The sequence below is a fragment of the Mytilus californianus genome, unplaced genomic scaffold (genome assembly GCF_021869535.1).
Source record: "Mytilus californianus isolate M0D057914Y unplaced genomic scaffold, xbMytCali1.0.p SCAF_2, whole genome shotgun sequence".
Taxonomy (NCBI): domain Eukaryota; kingdom Metazoa; phylum Mollusca; class Bivalvia; order Mytilida; family Mytilidae; genus Mytilus; species Mytilus californianus.
Genome location: NW_026262668.1, coordinates 71,065,428 through 71,073,782, shown reverse-complemented (window position 1 = coordinate 71,073,782; position 8,355 = coordinate 71,065,428). Strand labels below are relative to the sequence as shown.

The 8,355-nt window shown below is 33.6% G+C and overlaps 1 long non-coding RNA gene across 1 annotated transcript in view; it reads left to right on the top strand.

The window, feature by feature from the left end:
• Positions 1–8,355, top strand: part of LOC127728195 (uncharacterized) — a 415,364-nt gene that overhangs the window by 36,886 nt on the left and 370,123 nt on the right. The window lies entirely within an intron of this gene.

The window sequence follows — 8,355 nt, the reverse complement described above, 5'->3', positions numbered from 1 at the left end:
TATAGCGTTGTTCACTGGCAAATGTAGTTATTCCTTCCTGACCTTCCTTTCCCAAATAATTGTACCCCACAGTCTAAGGGTACAACATGCATTATTTGTAGTCTCCTAATTTCTGCAAGTTACACTTATTCATCTGGAATTTTTATGACAAAAATTATACCTTCAGTGTTCAGCATGTTCTTCACAAGTTACAAGTTTTCTTGAAAAATTCTGGTGATTGATCATAAGACTTTCTTTGGCATTTTTATGAAGTCTTAATAACTTTGAATTCAGAAATTATTACGAGGTTTTTATTATAAATGCAAAAAATGAGACTGGTGATTATTGCAATATTAAAAACTAGCATTCTGATATCTGATACATATAGCTGTATGCAGATTTTCCTAAAATTGCAATGATTGATCTCACATTTTTGTCCATTCTCAAAAATCACAATAATAAATGCATGCATTAATTTCTGAATTAACAGTAATATGGCTCAGTTTATTTGTCATTGTCTTCATGGTTCATCTTGTGTTCATTTTTATGGCTTAAAATGGTAGTCATTCTTTTTCTTCTACATACACACCTTCTAGATAAATCCATGGTTTTCAGTGGCTAATTAAATTGAAAAAAAATCTATAATATAGACAGTTTCCATTCTCAATTTTAGTTTCCACATGCTTGTCTCTAACATGCACTTTGTGATATTATGTCTGCTTTATACCAAATTGCCTTAGATGTGAAACTGAACTGCCAACTTAAATATGATCACTGATTCTTGAACTCAAGGTCAAACCATCCATAAGACAACTGAAATTTTTAAAAAGAAAAGTTTCTAATTTGAAAAATTCTGTGATGAAGTTACAATGTCACATTTTCTTCCCATCAAAATTCCTTAAACCCCTTTGAACACAAAACTAATTGAGAACAGGAAATCAAGGTTACAAATTTTTTAGGGGTTATACTTTGAACATTTTATATCATGAAGTATTCTGTAGAGTTACAATGTAATCGATATCTGAACAAGAGTGCACACCCTGAAATGTCTGGCCTGCTTTACTGACATGATTAATTTTATGTTCAAAGTCTTAAAGATAAAGGCTTAACTACAAGTATCACATAAACTTAACTTTATCAATGATCCATAACAATAAGGTAATGGTCATATTAAGCCTTCCAGAGAGACATGTACACCTTACAATCATTCCATACACCAAATATAGTTAAGCTATTTCTTAAAGTATCAAAGAAACTGATCAAACCATGAAAACAACATTAAACAATGAAACATGAGAATGAGGTCAAGGTCATATGATACATGCCATACAGACATGTCTACCTTACAATCAGTCCATGCACCAAACATAGTTAACCTATTGCTGATAGTATTTATGAAGCAGACTTGACCAGTAAAAGTTTAAATTGATCAGTGGACCATGAAGTGAGGTCAAGTCATGTGCACCTTACAATCACTCCATACACCAAACATAGTTGACCTTTTGCTAATAGTATCTAAGAAGAAGACTTAACCTGGAAAACTAATCATTGACCATTGAACCATGAAATGAAGTCGAGGTCAGATCAACTCTGCCAGACAATCGTATACACCTTACAATCATTCCTTACACCACATATAGCTGATCTATTGCTTATTGTATTTGAAAAACAGACCAAAACACAAAAACTAAACATTAACAAGAATTAACAATGAAAATGAGGTCAAGGTCAAATAAAAATGGCAGACTTGCATGTACATCTTACAATCATTCCATACACCACATATAGTTAACCTACTGCTTACAGTATCAGAGAAACGAACCTAATCATGTAACGTTAACCTTGATCACTGATCCATGAAATGAGGTTAAGGTCGGGTGATCCCAGTAGGATATGTAGACCTTGCAAAGAACCCTTATACACCAAACATAATGATCATATGACCAAAAGAATCTTTGTAACATAAGGCATTTGTATACAAGGTATGAATCATCCAGGTCTTCTACCCTATGAAATATAAAGCTAAATACAGAGTGTTTAAGAAGCTGGATTGTAATTCCTATGTCTCACATTCTGCAACTTTAGCCACAGGCGAGGCAATAAAACTACAGTTACCCTGAAACTGAACCAAATAATCCACCTGGAGATTCAGTTGTATATTTAGTGATTATAACAAACTGCTATGCCAGCAAGGACCCTGCTTGACTAATTTTGCGTGAGACATGGACACTTTTCATTGAATTTCTAGCACAGAAATGTTGTTCAAAATTTGGCACAACTTTTTCACCAATTTTCACCTACTGCCAATTCCACACAAGGAAATACTTTGGAAAGGCTTATCATTGCAATATATCAATTTGTCTTGTAATCTTAGCAAAAACGTCTTTCTCAAAACTTATCATTGAACGAAAAATAAGTTTTTACTCCCAATTTAGAACAATAAGTTCTCAAAATTTGTGATTTTTTAGCAAACACTTTATTTTTTATCAAAATCTCATAGAAATCGAAAGATACTAAACATTCAGAAATAAAACCACTATATCATAGCCCCATTTCTTTATTTGTTAAATTCTGCAATTTCAAACATTTATAGCTATTTTGTTGTAAGTTCAAATAAAGTGACAGTCATTTCATGTCGAAAATAAATTTTAATCCTGGTATCTATGATGAGTTTATCTATACCTTATCCTATCTTGGGCTGACAAATTCAACATACCTGTAATTGCATATTAGAGCGCACTGGTTCGCGGAAGTGTAGCAGTACAAATAAGCTCAGCATAGATACGACAGGTACTTCTGATCTGAGCAACCTGACAGATATGCACCCCTATTCAAATTTCATATATTTTCTCATTATTCAAAAGAAACTTTTGATAAAGGTTCTACAATGCTCCCAAGTCCGAATAAGTGGTTCTATAACTATAACAAAACCAAACTTGCTAGATTGGCTTCTACTTTACTTAACTTTATTCTATGATCTATTTCTAGCAAAGAAAAACACATAGAACTTTTGTTAAAACACTATTTCACTGAATTCAAGCTAAAATTGGACTGATAGTAACATTTGTGTTATACAAAGAAAACTGCATACGGATAATGATAATAACCAATATGAGGCTATTTCTATAATTAAAGAACCTTAGTGAGCGCGCTCACATACCCCACGTCCCCACATTGTCATTGGAGAAATAAAATAAGTGTAAGAAAAAAAAATTGTATAAGAAACAAAAATTGAATCATAATTTCCTGTCAATATGCAAATCTACATAGTATGTCCTTATTATCTACAAAGTTTCATGAAATTCTGTTGTGTGGTTTCAGAGGAGTTGTGATGACAAACTGTTTCAAAAGTACATTGAGGCAAATAAGTTGAAAGGGGCGTAACTCCTAGAAAAAAAATTGAATCATAATTTCCTGTCGATATGCACATCTACGTAGTATGTCCTTATTATCTACAAAGTATCATGAAATTCTGTTGTGTGGTTTCAGAAGAGTTGCAATGACAAACTGTTGCAGTAGTACATTGAAGCAAATAAGTTCAAAGGGGCGTAACACTAAAAAAAAAAATGAATCGTAATTTCCTGTCGATATGCACAACTACATAGTATGTCCTTGTTATCTAAAAAGGTTTCATGAAATTCTGTTGTGTGGTTTCAGAGGAGTTGCGATGACAAACTGTTGCAGTAGTACATTAAAGCAAATAAGTTCAAAGGGGCGTAACTCCTGGAAAAAAAATTGAATCTTAATTTCCTGTCGATATGCACATCTACGTAGTATGTCCTTATTATCTGAAAAGGTTTCATGAAATTCTGTTGTGTGGTTTGAGAGGAGTTGCGATGACAAAAAGCTGCAGTAGTATATTGGGCAAATAATTTCAAAGGGGCTTAACTCCTGGAAAAAAAGTTAAATCGTAATTTCCTGTCGATATGCACATCTACGTAGTATGTCCTTATTATCTGAAAAGGTTTCATGAAATTCTGTTGTGTGGTTTGAGAGGAGTTGCGATGACCAAAGGTTGCAGTAGTATATTTGGCAAATAAGTTCAAAAGGGCGTAACTCCTGGAAAAAAAATTGAATCGTAGTTTCCTGTCGATATGCACATCTACGTTGTATGTCCTTATTATCTGAAAAGGTTTCACGAAATTCTGTTGTGTGGTTTGAGAGGAGTTGCGATGACAAACTGTTGCAGTAGTACATTAAAGTAAATAAGTTCAAAAGGGCGTTACTCCTAGAAAAAAAAAAATTGAATCGTAATTTCCTGTCGATATGCACAACTACATAGTATGTCCTTATTTTCTAAAAAGGTTTCGTGAAATTCTGTTGTGTGGTTTGAGAGGAGTTGCGATGACAAGAAATAGGACTGACGGACTGACTGACGGACGGACGGACTGACGGACGGACAGACGGACGGACGGACAGACGGACGGGTCAAAAACATTATACCCTCCGCAACTCGTTGCGTGGGGTATAATTACCAGTTTTAATTTGTTCTCTGTTACCACCAACCAAGTCGCGGCACTCATAGTCTTAGAATTTTTTTAAATTTCGTTTGTTGACAGCTATTGATAAACATAAAGAATGACCAGTTCCCTTCAGTTGTGACAATATGTTTTAGATATGACATTGCTGGTTTTTTTTTTTTTTTAAAGTATCATATTTCTGGATTTATTTTTTAATTGGTACCATTAAACAAAGTTTTGTTTGCTTCAATTTGAACGCAAAGAGTAGTTGATTTGTTTCACTCCTAAACTGCCCTAAATGTACGGGAAACCCATTTATTTGGTTTCCATGGCAACAGTAGCATAGCAATAGTTTTTAGGGCATTTTACTCATTTTACACCTAATTATAAATTTAGTCTAAGTTTCAGGAAAATCGGCGATCATGCGTGCCAACCCCCTTTTATGAAACAGTTTGCGGTTACAGAGAATTACACTAAAATGGAAGAAGCCTAAAGTACTTCAACTATTATACACGACACAATGCTATATTGGATACCTAAATTACATAAGTGTCCTTACAAACAACTTTATATTCTTAATCATTAACATCATTTTTTTTATGCGACTGTCATACAAGTGAGAGGTTTAGCTAGCTATAAAACCAGGTTTAATCCACCATTTTCTACATGAGGAAATGCCTGTACCAAGTCAAGGATATGACAGTTGTTTTCCATTCGTTTGATGGGTTTGAGCTTTTGATTTTGCCATTTGATAAAAGGACTTTCCATTTTGAATTTTCCTTGGAGTTCGGTAATTTTGTTATTTCACTTTTTTATCACCAATCAAGACCGGACTTCAGAGTTATTGTGAAACTACCTACTCTAGGTGGGGATTTGTGAATTAGATGTAGATACTAAAAACAATCCAAAGATATGTTAGAGTATAAAAATCTTAGGCTCTTCCCAGTTGCAATAGTATAAAAACATTACCTTTCAGACAAGTATTCCCTGTCCAAACTAAAACAAATTGAAAGAACTGGCAATGCTTTGTTTCATACAAATATCTTGTTTCAGGGAGGGATAAATCGTTCTTTGCAACAACAAAATACCTCTCTGATTCAAACTGACATTATCAAGATGATTGACTTCTTTATCAATTCTTTATGACAACATAATTTTTATACGCCCGTCAAATTTTTGACGGGACGTATTATGGTATACAAATGTCCGGCGTCCGTCCGTCTGTCTGTCCGTCTGTCCGTCTGTCTGTCCGTCTGTCTGTCCGTCTGTCTGTCCGGCGTAAACATGTCGCACCGTAACTTGAGAATGACTTATCCAAATTTCATGAAACTTAACATAGTTGTTTCTTATGATGGTCAAACGATCTGTATACTTTTTGGTGAAAATAAGATTAAAACTTTTTGAGTTACGGGACTTAGTACTGTAAATTCAGAAATCATTGCGAGGTTTTTATTAATGCGAATAATGCGACTGGGAAAGTATCGCAATAATAAAAACTCGCAATATGATATCTAATACATAATAATGTATGCAGATTTGCCTGAAATCGCAATAATTAATCTCGCATTATTGACCATTTTTAAAAAATCGCAATAATAAATTCACGCAATAATTTCTGAATTTACAGTAACTAAAACAGGTGTCGCGCCGTATCTCAAAAACAATTTATGATCATTGCTTAAAACTTTACACACTTCTTAGTTATATTAATCTTAAGATCTGTATACTTTTTGGTGATGATTCAAAATTTTATTTTAGAGATATTGAGTATTTTGTTAAAAAAGGGGGAGGGTTTTTTCACATGTCGCGCCGTATCTCAAAAACAGTTTATGATTATTGCTTAAAACTTTACACACTTCTTAGTTATATTAACCTTAAGATCTGTATACTTTTTGGTGATGATTCAAAATTTTATTTTTGAGTTATTGAGTATTTTGTAAAAAAAGGGGGAGGGGTTTTTCACATGTCGCGCCGTATCTCAAAAACAGTTTATGATTATTGCTTAAAACTTTACACACTTCTTAGTTATATTAATCTAAAGATCTGTATACTTTTTGGTTTTGATTCAAAATTTTATTTTTGAGATATTGATTTTTTTTTTTTAAAAGGGGGGTTTTCACATGTCGCGCTGTATCTCAAAAACGATTTATGATTATTGCTTAAAATTTTACACACTTCTTAGTTATATTAATCTAAAGATCTGTATACTTTTTGGTTTTGATTCAAAATTTTATTTTAGAGATATTGAGTTTTTTGTAAAAAAAAAAGGGGGTTTTCGCATGTCACGCCGTATGTCAGAAACTATTTATGCTTATTGCATAAAAATTCACACACAAGACGACGGGCGTATCATGCGCTCATGGCGCAGCTGTTTATTTACTTTTTGAGGACATGTTTCAACAAACAATCGACATTCTCACAGGAACCAAGTCTTCTCCTCTTCTTGTCGACTTGTTCTTTTATTCATATAAGACCAACTGTATACAGGAGCTTCTTAGGAAGAACGAAAAGAAGCTAGCATTATCCATTTACTTCTAGTTCTGCTATATATATGACGTCCTCTCACGAACAATTCCAGGTTTGGTGACTATTTTAACGCATCTATCCCATCGAACTTTAAAGAAAGGATACAACATATACAGTTAAGTCTGCCCATATCTTGGCTTATATCTAGAAATTGACAATGAGGGTCGATTGAGAACAAAAAAATACGACAGAAGAGATGAGTTCAGCTTCCCAATTGTGAGCCTGCATATAGAGTATATCTCCCAGTTGATACGATATTCCAGAACTTGCGTTTCCTAATATGATTTCCTTGATGGAGAATAGCTGCTTACAAGGAAGCTTCCTAACTTAGAGTTCCAAGAGGTGAAGTTGAAGTTATCTTTTTGAAAAATTTTGCGAACGCTATCACGAGTTGGTTGTCCTTTATGGAATATATGTTTCATAGATGACGACGGATATGTTCCAATTGTCGTGTCCGCAGTCCTGTCCTCTTCCACGAATGTGACCCATCGAATTGTACTTACACAAACAACATGACGGGGTGCCACATGTGGAGCAGGATCTACTTACCCTTCCGGAGCACATGAGATTACCCCGGTTTTTTGTTGGGTTCGTTTTGCTCAGTTTTTTGTTTTCTATGATGTGTTTTGATGTTTGTTTGTCTTTTGATCGTTTTTGCCATGGCATAGTCAGTTCGTTTTGGACTTATGAGTTTGAATATCTTTTTGGTATCTTCCGCCTGTCTTTTTCAATATGCAAATATTCATATCATCTGACAGATGTCTTTTGAATTTCTGAAGGATGCTATTTGAAAAAAAAATATCTATAATTTTTGATTTTGGAATTCTCAATCAACGGCCAATTCAGTGACTTTATCATGCCTTCACCTTTATCTAGTTTTATAACAACTAATCAAAGATAGTAAGAGATTTAGGACGGTTACGCCTTTTTTTATATTCTGAAAATGGTATTAAAGCTGTATGCTGATATTTTTGGATTTTTTTGCTTACATTCTAGTCACATTCTAGTGCTTTTATCATGATAAAAACATATAAAAATCTTACAACCTATGTTGAAAAAACGCACCTATATTGTTATAAATTATATACTTTGTACGATTGCATGATTAATAACATTTCGGCAAAGTTATAACACATTCTGTGTTTTCTATTACTCTCATATTACCTTAATAAAGATAATGAAAAATGACTTTTCAGTCCATCCCTTTTACTGAATATAATCCCTAAAATCAGTGTGGTATTTATTTAGCACGATAAAAAGTATTAAACCTTATTCTATTGATAGACACTAACGTCATTTATCAAGTGTAATTACGATGGTGCCACCAAAGGATGGTAACGGTTTAAGCTTCAGAAGTTATAACTTTATAACTTTGTGGACTATTGTTTGT